We start from the raw sequence: 12,569 nt of genomic DNA, 5'->3' as shown, positions 1-12,569 counted from the left end.
AAAACAAATTGGAATGTCATTGGAGGGAGATACATTTGGATGGGTGATTCAGCTGAAAATTGGCTGAATGCAAGCGTGAACCGCGGCTTTGTAACTCATCTGTGACCTTGTAGCGTCGCCGATATCAGACCGAGATAAAATGGTCGCGTTCCAGCTTTTCCTACTTTTTGTTTGCCCTGTCAATGGAAATGAGATACGGTTTGCTTGCAGGCCTTATTCAGGCACAAAATGGCTCCACGTCTAGGTTCTTGTACCGTCTCCAAAATCATCTATATCTAGGAAAATTCAAATCATTACATTTTCTCACATACGGATGAACGATCGGGGTGGAAGGTGGTCTCGAGTGCCCATCCATAGAGGCCACCTTCACATCAGCTGCAAGTTCTCGATTTCTCTGTGCTGAATTTAAAGGGAATGTGGGGAGCCGCTTCGATTGGCTGGGAGTCAGCTGTGTTCCTCCCATAATGGCCACAAAAATAGAATCCACAGAATGGAAATGAGTTGTTTGATGCCAAATCATCCAGTGGGTTTACCCAAGCACATTTGGATTTTAATGACACTTGTGCAACAATTGATTAATCAACAACAAATTTTTTTTTAGCAAACTAATTGAGAATTATTTTTTGATCATCAATGGATTGATTTCTTTTTAAAGATTAAATTGTTCAAATGCTCGGAATTTCAGCTCCTCAACAGTCACAATTCTCTGATTTCTGCATTCCTCCATGAAAGCAAAACAATTGTTTTTACTTTGGAAAACAATGATCAACATTGTTGGCTATTTTCCTCACGTGACAGACCGAACCACTAACTGAATCATAATTAATTCATATTTCAAATCAAACTTTATAAAGCACCTTTCATACATTCAAATGCAACTCAAAGTGCTGAACAATTAAGACATCCATAATATAATAAAAAGAAAAAGCGACCCCCCTACCCCCAATACCCCCATGATCGTACCCACAGACACACATGCAAACCATAACATGGCGGGGCACAGAAGAACCCTGTGAGGAAAGGCACCCAGGAGAAGTTCATCCACACTGAGAGGGATGACGGCCAACCACCACAGGTTGTGTTGATTTGAAATAATGTCCTTAAAAAAAATCTGATTCAAATTACAGTAATCAAAAAATAATCGACAGATTAAATTGATTCGTAAAATAATAAGGTGTTGCACCCCTAAATTTTACATCTCTCATACTACTTTTGTGTTTTAGATAATCTATGAAAGTACACGAAAAATTTTGTTTTCACTTATGTAACCATTATAGCAATAAAAAGTTAATATTTTGTCTATAATTAATTTGATACTTTCATTATTTTTCACGTACAATTAGTACCTTTAAAAACACATTTTGCAAGTGGCTGTCGACTGAATGACATCACAAGGGCTCAGGTAACCAATCACAGCTCACCTTGTTTTTTTAGGTTTGGTCATGTGACATTCACAAGCTGAGCTGTGATTGGTTACCTGAGCCCTTGTGATGTCATTTTCAGTCGACAGCAAGTTGCAAAATGTGTTTTTAAAGGTACTAATTGTACATGAAAAATAATGAAAAGATCAAAATTATTATAGGCAAAATATTAAGTTAAAGTTCAAATCATAGGTCAAAAGGTGAAGTTATTAAAATATGCATAAATCTTGTAAATGGCTACAGATGTCGATTTTCATATATAATATATGAATTTATAATATATGAATATACCATGACTGTTCCCGATTAAAAAAGGCATTGAAACGAATGCCATCATCTTTCTTCTTTGCCTCATTACCAGATAAAACAAAAAATAGACCAAATTTCATTAAGTAATTTCCAATAAACCATAACAAGCGAACTATGAACACGGGGGGGGGAAACAAAAAAAACAAACTCAGTTTGATAAAAGTAGTCTTTTTCTCCCATTTCGATTCTCAGATTTGCAGGTAATTGAAACCACATTCAATGACCCTGAGCAAAATCTTTCTAAATTAAGATCAAAAGTCTTCATCACACTTTGCTGCATTATGATGTCACATCTCCAAACAGAGAAATGATACAGGTGAGCAATGAAAGTGAATGAAAGCTCCTGGAAAACGACTCATCCGGTTTCCTTCATCATCACGCCACTTATCATCATAATTGAGTACATCATCCTTTTCCTCATCAAAACCCCCCTCATGATAACGAGCCCATTTGCCAGCACGTTCAGCATCATTACTCATGCTATAACATTAGTATGATTACCGTGTCACGACACGCTTCCTCGCTGGCATCAATCGATGTGCCATTAATACCACAACTGTCCTCATCATTATTGCCATGCAGTCGTTGAATGTCTGCTGCAGTGAGCTCAAAAACCGTGAGGAGGGGGAGGGGGGGAAGCAGACCAGAGATGGAGGCTGATTTGTATTCATGGTAAGAACTTTTTTGGTGCTTGTGAAGGGTTTATTTACACTGCTCTAAAAATAAAAGGAGCAGATAGTCATCACAGCATAAGTCCGGGTGGAAAGGGGCAATTAGGAAGAAACTATTTAAAAAAAAAAAAAAAAAAAAAAGTTTTAGCAGGTGGTTGCTACAGACCATTTGATTCTCCACTTTTTGGCTGCAGTATCTGCAACTCACAGAAGATGCTCAGTGCAGCTTCTCCAGTATGGCACATCCATACGTGTTGTAGCTACGATCCGCACAAAGACATTATAAAGAGCAGCAAAAAGGTAGACCATGTATTCTTAAGATGGAATACAGGGGCAGCAAATATAAAAACAGCAGGGGACCCAAAATTGATCTCTGTGGAACACCATATGACAGAACAAAAACTTATGTCAGTCAAATTTTATACATTAAACTAGAATAAGTGCAATTTCCGGAGAAATTGCGTGGGAATGCTGAAAGCTGAATGCTAAGATTTGAATACATGTGGAATGATTATGAAGTAAATTGATAGTTAAATTATGGAATGATGACCTCCTGGTTACTGAATAATGCACTTTATCAACTGTGCCAACAAGCAGTATCAAACACCTGGTAACGATAAGTTCTATGTATGGAAGTGGGCGTGGAAAGTGACACTTAGAAATGGTTCAATGTCTATCCCATTGAAAATGAATGGGGAGAAGTTGATATTTAACATTAAATTGTGCGGATACTGTAAGTAATGTGTAATCAGACGATATATATACACCCCGGGAGGCGTCAATTTTTGAAGCTAGTTGAAATTTGAACCGTGTAAATCGGAAGTATTATGTGGGAGTTGTTACACAAAAAAAGTGTGGAGAAAAAAATTACAATAACATATTCCCACAACAAATGGATGGATGGATGGATGGATATTCCCACAACAATAAATGCATCAAATGGAATACTACACAACATTGTCCAAGTATTAATCATTTTTTTTTCAGCAATTTCAACAAACATTTTTCTGCTAATAATCCTGTACAGGATTGATTTGAAGCCAAATGACTTAAACCATCCGTCCACAGTATCGTGAGGTATCGTGGAACGTTTCCTTCCAATGTCTAACAAATTTTTGGGTCCGAAATCCAAAATCTCAGCTTTACTCTGTCACATCAAGTTTTTTAGTTATAGGATCCTATTTTTCTTTAAAAAAATATTAAATAAATGTGTATGTATGTAAATAAAACACTAAGATGAAATAGCTACAAGCTTGGAAAACAAAAAAAACAGCATAAAAGAAAATAGAACTCACCACAATATGCCATGTAGTTCGTAATCAGCTCTTCTTACTACAGTCTTACTACAGCTAATCAGTGGAACTATGTTGTAAACTGTGGAGGAAAAAAATGACATGCTAGATAAAACTGACTGTAATTTTAGAATCAACATGCCAATTTTAGTGTTAACATAAAAATTTAACTCAACAGATAAAAAAAAAAAAAAAACTCATTCAGTGCCATTGACGGCTATAGACGTCAAAAATCCATTTTAACTGCCTGGCCTGGCAGTGAACGAGTTTTTAATTTAAGTGCTAATCGCTGTATCTTGATATCATTAGCAACACATCACAAATTCAAAAAGCAAACATTTTTGTTTGGCCATGTGAGGTCTACGCTCTCCCGAGAGCGTTTGTTGGTCTTCTCCACCCGCTTTCACATTTAATTCATCGTAAGGATTCTGCTGCGGGGCTCATCTCATCCAAATTGTCATCATTGTCCTTGCCTCAGATAGTTCTGAGAGGTACTGATAAGTGAATTTCACCATGAAACCAAGAGGAAATGTCAGCGTAAATAGCCGCAGGCAAACGCGAACAAAACAAACAAGGGTGATGGCGAGTTGCGCTGCTATTTATGAGTGAGCCGAGAAACAAAGCAGTGCTATGACATCGATCGCTTCCTAAATCACCACAAAGGCATCCGCAAGAGGCACCTGGCAGCCGTCCAGATCATGGAAGGACCCCCAATACGCATACACACATTTTGTAGGTAAACAAGCACCCACTTAGAAAACAACAGTACAAACCTTTGGCTCCCTTTCATGCCAACATATCCAGTAATCACTATTCCCGTCACACACAGATAACTTCCATTGCCGTTACCCGCAGACTTGAAAGAAAACACACACGCACCTTCACAATCCCTCACACTGGCGTGCTAAATAAACAACTTAAATATGCAAGCCATCTTCGCATTCTTATTTTCTTTTTGGGGGTTGTTTATAGGTTATTCATTTTAATTGTGGGAATGCTGCAGCATTCCCACATATGTTTTTGTGATTTTTATTCTCCGCACTTTTTTAACATTTTAAGTCAAGTCAAGTCAAGTCATCTTTATTTATGTAGCACTTTTTTAAGAGGAAAAATAATCAGCCATTTGGCCCATTGTTTTGGCTGATGTTTGAAGGCCATTAATCGGTCGATTATAATTAATTGGTGGGGCCCTAGTAATGAGGATTGCAACTACTGTATATTCATTTGAGCTTGTAAAAAAAAAAAGAAAAAAAAAAGTTAAATAGAAAGTGGACCTATATTTAGATATTGTTTAACACTAAAGAATATTTGCAATTCCAAATGTGCTGTTATTTAAGTGAACGTATCCCAAAAGTGTTTGTTGTGACGGAGCACATTTGCATAGCTTAACATAAACCGCGTGAACCTTCTGATGTTTGATTGTACTCGTTTGTACATGCCATTCCTTCACTCCGCTGCGATTTTACACCAGTGGGTTTCGCTGCCAACGCCGACTCAGCAATTTGCATCATGTGTCACTCCGACGTTCGAGAAGATGCTTGCTCATCTTATTTTGGGCCAAGCCCACCAAGGGGAAGACTTGATTCATCTACAGTGGGTCATCTGCATTCAGCCTCACTTTTATGGTTGTGTAGCGTCATGTAGAAATCTCAGCCAGTGTATTATGTAAACTGCATTTTTGATTTACTACACGTGTCCCGTGCGTACCCCCCCCACAGGAACATTCTCCCCCTCAGGCTGCCCCCGAGTGGGGCCTGACATTTATGCTGATCCAGCATGGCAACAGCAGCTAACTGCTTTCTTCGTATTGTCTGCGTTCCTGCTCTGCACGGTCCGCTTCCTCGCCACCTCCCAGATAGACTGCCGGCACCCGCCGCTGTCCATCGATGCGGGCACTTTGACAGCCATGTTAAATTGATTCCCCGGGACCGCTGTTTATTTGCACGTGTTTTTTCAGCCCTTTTGCATGAATGGTTCGGCTCGCTCGAAATCAAGGTCCGACAAAGCCAACCAGTCAATTCATGTGGCAGCACTTAGCAGAAGAGAGTGACAGAAGAACACCGGGTGCGTGTTTGCCTACTTTTTTTTTTTTTTTTGGACTGAACGTCAAGTGCTATGTGACATTTTGTCTATACTCCAAAATAGCCGCAGGCTTTTAGAGCACGTTGAGTTCCACGTATTCAACTGTAAATAGTAATAATAAAATAATCTTTTCAGGAATTCGACGCACTTGATAGTGCAGCTCCACTAGTCTTAATATGGTATTCTGGTTAATACTGTGTTGAGTTAAGCAGCAAAATCCAGCCATTTTATCCATCTCAGTGGGCAGCCATTTTGTCACTTGCTGTGGACTGAAGATGACATCACAACCAAACACAGCGCAGCTTGAGAAAACAGGTGAACTGTGATTGGTCCGTTGCCTGAACTCTGAGCAACAATGATGTCATCTTCAGTTGACAACAAGTTGCAAAATGAGATGGATGAATGGCTGGATTTTGCTTCATACCTCAAATTCCAAAAATGTCATATTAATCAGAATGCCATGTTTAGACCAGTGGGGCTGCATTGAACATATTATTGTCAAAAATATATATTTGTTTTGTTGTTGACTTCCCCTTTAAGACATTGTTGTCTTATCGAAAAAACACATTCTGATTGAATGCCAGGATGTGGGATGAATGAGGAAAGGTTGCCATAAATATCAAACAACCCATTCACACATGCAGTCAATCGACTTACTAGTCGTTCAGGTCCATGCTCATCAAGTTCAGGTCTATTTGCATCATAACTTCTTCGTCACCTCAGACCATGGCACTCTGACAAGCAAGAGGGGGAAAAAAAAAAAAATCAAACTTGGACTATGTCATGACATTTCCTGCTTTATCCGCCGAGAAATGAAAATCATTCGGAAAATGGCGAGATGAGTGGAGATGCTAAATGAAAAGAAAAATTCTGGATCTGTCCCAAAATTGAATGTTTTTGCACCAGCGCTCCACAAACTTTAATAGAAATTGGTTCAGCAGTTTTATGCAAACAAAAACTAACAAGGCAAAAAAAAAAATCTCTGGCAGAGGTAAAGATATGTCAAGCTGATGTCATAAATAGAAAATAAGCAATGATGTGGAAAATACGAAAACAGTGATTCTAATTAAATCATAATGTATGACAAGAATTTTAATTTATAACCATGTTTTTGTAGAAAAGTGTCACTCCTTCCCGTTCCTGGGTGAGGTGGTGATGAAGCGCTCACTTATCCTCCATTCTTAAGTCAAAATTGATTTGCGGCCGATGACCAAGATTCACATTGACAATTGGACGTCACTCGCTTTAACCCCGGCGCCTCAAACCCACCCCGGGGCGCAGCCATGAGTATCGTCATCACCGAAATCCCTTCCTATCGATTGTGACTCATGCTTTGGCAACACACTCGCGCTGTCGCCCGCAGCGAGGTCTGCTGCTGCTTGATAACACCTGCTGGGAGAAAGACTCTCACGGGAGCCTCCCGATGATGAAGATGATGAAGTATGTTCATGACATCGGCTGCCGAGACTGTGGTCATTATACAAGATACACTGCTGTATATGGAGCCATTTGCTTCTGGTGCGATCGGCTTTTCTCCATCTTTGTATTGGCACAATCCGGGATGGATTTGTGGAACAAATTCTTTTGTAAAATACACCGGCTGCTGTGTTTGGTTCATCGACATCCACTTGCTGCTTTTTTGGCTAAGAATATGCATGCTCGCAACTAGGGATGTAACGATATCCAAACATCATGATATGAAGGTCACGGTACAATAATTATCACGATATTGTGGGCATTGGCGACATTTAAAAAAAGATCACAATATTGTAAAAAAAAAAAAAAAAGCCCATACAAAAAAAAAAAAAGCACAATATTGTGCTTTTGTACATAACAGCAATGCAGATAAACCACCTACAATCTCTAACAACAATATTGAGGCACTTATCCCGGGTTTACACCGGTTGCGTGTGCGGTGCGGAGCGTCTTGACTGCGTGCTCCGGACGCGTCAATTTTTTGGCCAATCCACACCGACTCCGCACAGCTGCGGTCCGGCAGCTCCGTCGCCGACCACACATCACGTTTTGCTCGCATGCTTGCGAAATAGGAGCTGGCGAGTGTTTTATCTTGAAAGGTAACCGGAAATTTATTTTGAAACTGCGTCAGTCTTCCTGTCCCGCTCGATGTGTTTTGTGCTAGCTTGCCATTTGCCGGAGGCCTACCGCTGCGGCGTCCGGCAAAAATAGAAAATAGGCTATCCTTGCGGAAGGGCTGCGGCACGCCGCAGCTGAGACGCAGTCGACACGCAACGCACACGCAAGCGGTGTAAACTGCACCATTCGAATGAATGGAATCTAATTGCTTGCGTCGCCGGAACGCACCGCAACCGCACCGCAACCGCAACCGGTCTAAACCCGGGGTCTTTGGTAATGCAAGCACACATTGATCGCGTCACAAGCAAATTAGGTTCCCCTTCATCTGACAATTAGCATAATTTTACAACATAGAAGGCCAAAACATCCCTAATGAAAATTAAATTACACTAATAAACAAGCCACTAGAGCAGGGGTGTCAAACATAAGGCCCGGGGGCCGGATCAGGCCCGCAATGGGGTTTAATCCGGCCCGCGAGATGGTTTTGTAAAGTTAAAAAAAAAAAAAAAAAAAAAAAAAGACTGTCGGCCCAATTAATCAGCCGGCCACAATCAAAGCTTATAAATTCATAATTACACAAGTAAGTCTCAGTTGAGCAATGCATCTTGTACATGGAATTGCTCTGAATGTCGTTATTTTAAACACAATTTAAAGTTAGTTTGTTTAAAAAATAAAAACATGAATCAAACACAAACATGCTGAATAAGACACATTCAACTACACATATGACAAGGATTAACGTCCTTATAACTTCATTAACGGCACCCGGCACACAATCAGTGAACAATATACAGATTTATGCAAAAAAAATTTAGGACAATATTTGTACAGATGACAATTTAGGGCTGGCCCACAAATAGCGAAAATCTGCATGTAATTGACGGCAATGTTTTAAAAATTATTTTACAATTTTACCGATCCGGCCCAATTGCGAATATATTTTCCTCCATGTGGCCCCTGAGCTAATATGAGTTTGACACCCCTGCACTAGAGGGTGCTAGAACTGCACAAATAGAAATCAACGTGACTTTTTTTTTTAACAGATGTGTTCCTTTTAAATATTGTGAACATGACGTCGTGGCAGTTTTAATAACACGATATTGCCCTTATCGTGACATCCCTACTCGCAACCCCCTCGGTAACTGAGGTCTTTTTCTTTTTTTTTCCACACCATCCAGGTATGGAGGACCAAAATAGTCAAAATAAACAAACATATATAAAGTGAAAGTATAAACGGATATAAAAATTATTCAAAATTTAAATACAAAAGGTGGGGAAAAAATATATACATGCATAGATTAATAAATAAAATAAAAAAAACACAAATATTAAAAAAAAGAAACTAAAATAAATAAATATTAAGCTTACTTTATAATTAATTAATCAATTCACTGTTTTTTGTTTCAATTGATATTTTTTCTTAATTTATTATATTTTTATATCCACTTTAGAGCTGTCATACGAGTTATTTTTTTTAATCAGATTAATCACATCTTAGAATTTTGATTAATCACTTAACTAAAAAGGCTTTATCAAATTTTTTTGCCCACTAAATTCAAATAGCACCTGCTATGTGTTCATTTTTTCCGACATTGAATGTTATGAGGAATTTTTTTTTTATCCACTGCACATGCTCATCCCCCTCTTTTTTCCTCTCTCTTTTTTTAATCAATTAACTCATTCACTCCCAGCCAATTTCACTGAAGTAACCCCCTTCGCTACCAGCTGTTTTACTGGATTTTGACTGGTTTTGCAAGGCCCACAGAATACTGTGTTGTATTGCTATAAAAACATGGAAACTACCAAAAGAACGATTCGAGTCTCTTCTTTCATCAGGAAGATTATCGATTTCCGTTTTGCAGCAATTTGGATTAGAATATAACTAAGTTTCATCATTATTCACAAAACTATTTAAAGCGGTGGGGCAAAGAGCCTTTTGCGACATGTCCCTGGTTGATCTCATACTCTGCTGCCACCTGGACCGTTTCGTTTAAATAACTACCATTGCCATTAGCGTGCTCTTCAGTTCAGAGGCTGCATAAAAGCCTTCTGTCTGCTCTTGCATTAAAAACAAAAAACAACAACAAAACAAACGTATAAATACGTCTTTGGGAGCAAATAATTTATTACTTGCATAATTTAAAATGAAGAAAAAAAAAAAAAGACCCCAATAGGTTGACATGAACAAATATTCTGTATATCATGCAAATATTTATTAAATTCTTTACATTAATGCATGTGGTTATGTTTATTGATCAAACACAACCTGTGGTACCTTTAACGTAATCATCCGCTGTCAACTCAAGGATCATCTGCGGTCAAAATTAATAGTGTGATTAATCTGCAAAAATACATGCTTAATGTGATAAGTTTTTGTGATTAATGAATTAAACGCTTTAACTTTGACAGCACTAATCAATTTTTATTTTCATTTTAATTAATTAATGTATTTATTTTGGCAGTTTTTGCCCAACAACACGCACATAAAACAAGCATGACTAAGTCGAGTCTCGTCTCAGATGGGGTCCATCTCACCCATATCCCTGAACCAAATAAGTTTAAACTGCAGGTCCAGATTCCTCATTTCTATTCATACCAATATTTCCAAGCACATTTCAAGTGAGTCATATCTGATCAGGCTTTGTTTACACATTAACAACCCACATGCGCAGATGTCCAAATTGCACTCACTGTAAGTAGCACAAGCATCCAAACAGAGCTGTGACAACAGGGAGGTAAACAATATCAATTACATAACAGAAGTATTTAAACCTTATAAGCAAAAATAAATTCAAAATCTGAATTGTGGTAGAAGAATACAGATGGATGTATTATTTATTTTATGGCAGCAGTTGCACATCTTCTGCTATTTGCTATCTGCATTAACATCAACACGAGAGATACACCGATATGGTTTTATCAAGGCCGATACTGACACAGATTATTAGTAGTCATGGAGGCCGATAACCGATATTTCATGCCGATATTCATTTACTTTAAAATAGAAACAAACAAAAAAACATTTAAAAAAAAAAACTATATTGACACATTTGTTTAAAAAAAAAAAAATTAACAATTGCAGAGAGCTTCCAGGGTCATTAGCATGTGTTGGGCTAAATTAAAAATACATAAATAAAAATTATAAAGCAAATAAATAGATCCCTAAAGATTTCTACTGTAAATATTTTTTAAATAAAATTTCAACAGAATTTGATTTATTTATTTTATTTATTTATTAAATTAAAACTTGTCGGGAGTTCCTATTTTTTATAAAGTGGAAATTTAAATGGATCCATAAATGAAAAGTTCTCTGCATCTCACTAAGTGAAAAATGCATGCAAATGTAGCTCACTTGGGGTTATTATTTGGGTTTGTAAAACGTTTGAAAAGATATTTGCAGTGAAAAATTGTCTGAATATGTTCCAAATGTGTTTACAATAAGTAAAAACTGTCTGTTAACATCTTACAATTCCTGATGAAAAGCCCAAATTCGCTACGTTCGCAAGTATTTCCTGCTCAGTGAGATACCAGCTTTATCGGCCTTCAGATTAAAAAACATGGCCGATGCCGATATTTGTCAAAATGACAAATATCGGCACCGATAATCAGCCCGGCCGATTATCGGCCAATTCCTAATCAACACTGTCATTTGGACGACTTTCTCACCACAAGTTCATTTAGAAACAATTGACTGGCGTAGTAAACTAGAAAAAAACAAACAACGAGATTAAACAAAAATCTTGGCTGTTACATATCAGACATTAAACCCATGAGAGCACCTGCTCAGAAAATATCTGCATGTGATCTCCTTGAAGAAGAGAGTAAGATCTTTAGTTACCTCCCAAATGACTGAAACATAATCAGCTAATTAGTGTTCCGTTGTCTCCTTGATGTTCGGCTCGATGAAGACAAGAAAGCAATCCGATATTGTCCCTGGAGGGGACATTCAACTTATACTAACTTTTTGCTGTCTTTCTGTTCAACATGCAAAAAAATATGCAAATACGTTAACATGCATCCTTTTCTCTGTCTTTACAGTAGATAGTTTTGATTGAGTCAGTAGTGCTTTGCCAGCCTGAAAATGCATTTTTAGTCATTTTGACTATTATTAGGTGCTCAAATGAACACACTAGCACTCACCGGTGTGTTTACATTTTCTGTTCATAACCTCTTGTCTTCAGGGTTTGGAATTTGTGCTTAATTTATGTGTAATTGCCCCCGGCAAAATTCCATTTATCTTTCAGTGGCCCCGCACACGAGGGTATACAAACATCATCTTCTATCCAACCATGTATACAGTTGCCTACCACCTGACAGCAGTCAACTCCCTCCAACTAGTCGCTGAAAAGAAAAAAAAAAACAAAAACAAAAAAAACGTTCCCCCGTCCGCCTGCATGCCAATCATGTGCTTATGAATATTCATCAAGGCGTCATGAAGTTGCTGCTTTGTGGACCGCAGGAAGTAGCCACTTCATACTGTGGAGACATACAAATATTAATTTTGGTGGTACGAGTATACGTTTTACTGCTTTAAGCTGGATGATTAGTTTTCAATTCTATAGTTAGTCAATTAAAGTAGCCCCACCCCCTTAATCCAAAAACATATTGCATTTTTATTAGTATTCTCGAGGGTGTTCACGAAACAGTGAAAACTAGTTTTCGATAATAGAAACAACTCTATCTTCAAATTAGAGCTTATT

The 12,569-nt window shown here is 38.0% G+C and overlaps 1 protein-coding gene across 1 annotated transcript in view; it reads right to left on the bottom strand.

Moving 5' to 3' along the window:
- fut8b (fucosyltransferase 8b (alpha (1,6) fucosyltransferase)) overlaps window positions 1–12,569 on the bottom strand; it is a 199,754-nt gene that overhangs the window by 130,248 nt on the left and 56,937 nt on the right. Inside the window, exon 3 of the mRNA XM_077510798.1 lies at window positions 6,433–6,509. The gene's annotated coding sequence lies outside the window, so the exon portion shown is untranslated. The remainder of the gene's footprint in view (window positions 1–6,432; window positions 6,510–12,569) is intronic.

This window comes from Festucalex cinctus, chromosome 21 (assembly GCF_051991245.1).
Source record: "Festucalex cinctus isolate MCC-2025b chromosome 21, RoL_Fcin_1.0, whole genome shotgun sequence".
NCBI lineage: Eukaryota > Metazoa > Chordata > Actinopteri > Syngnathiformes > Syngnathidae > Festucalex > Festucalex cinctus.
Note: the sequence above shows the minus strand (reverse complement) of the source record. Positions and strands in the feature narration are given on the sequence as shown.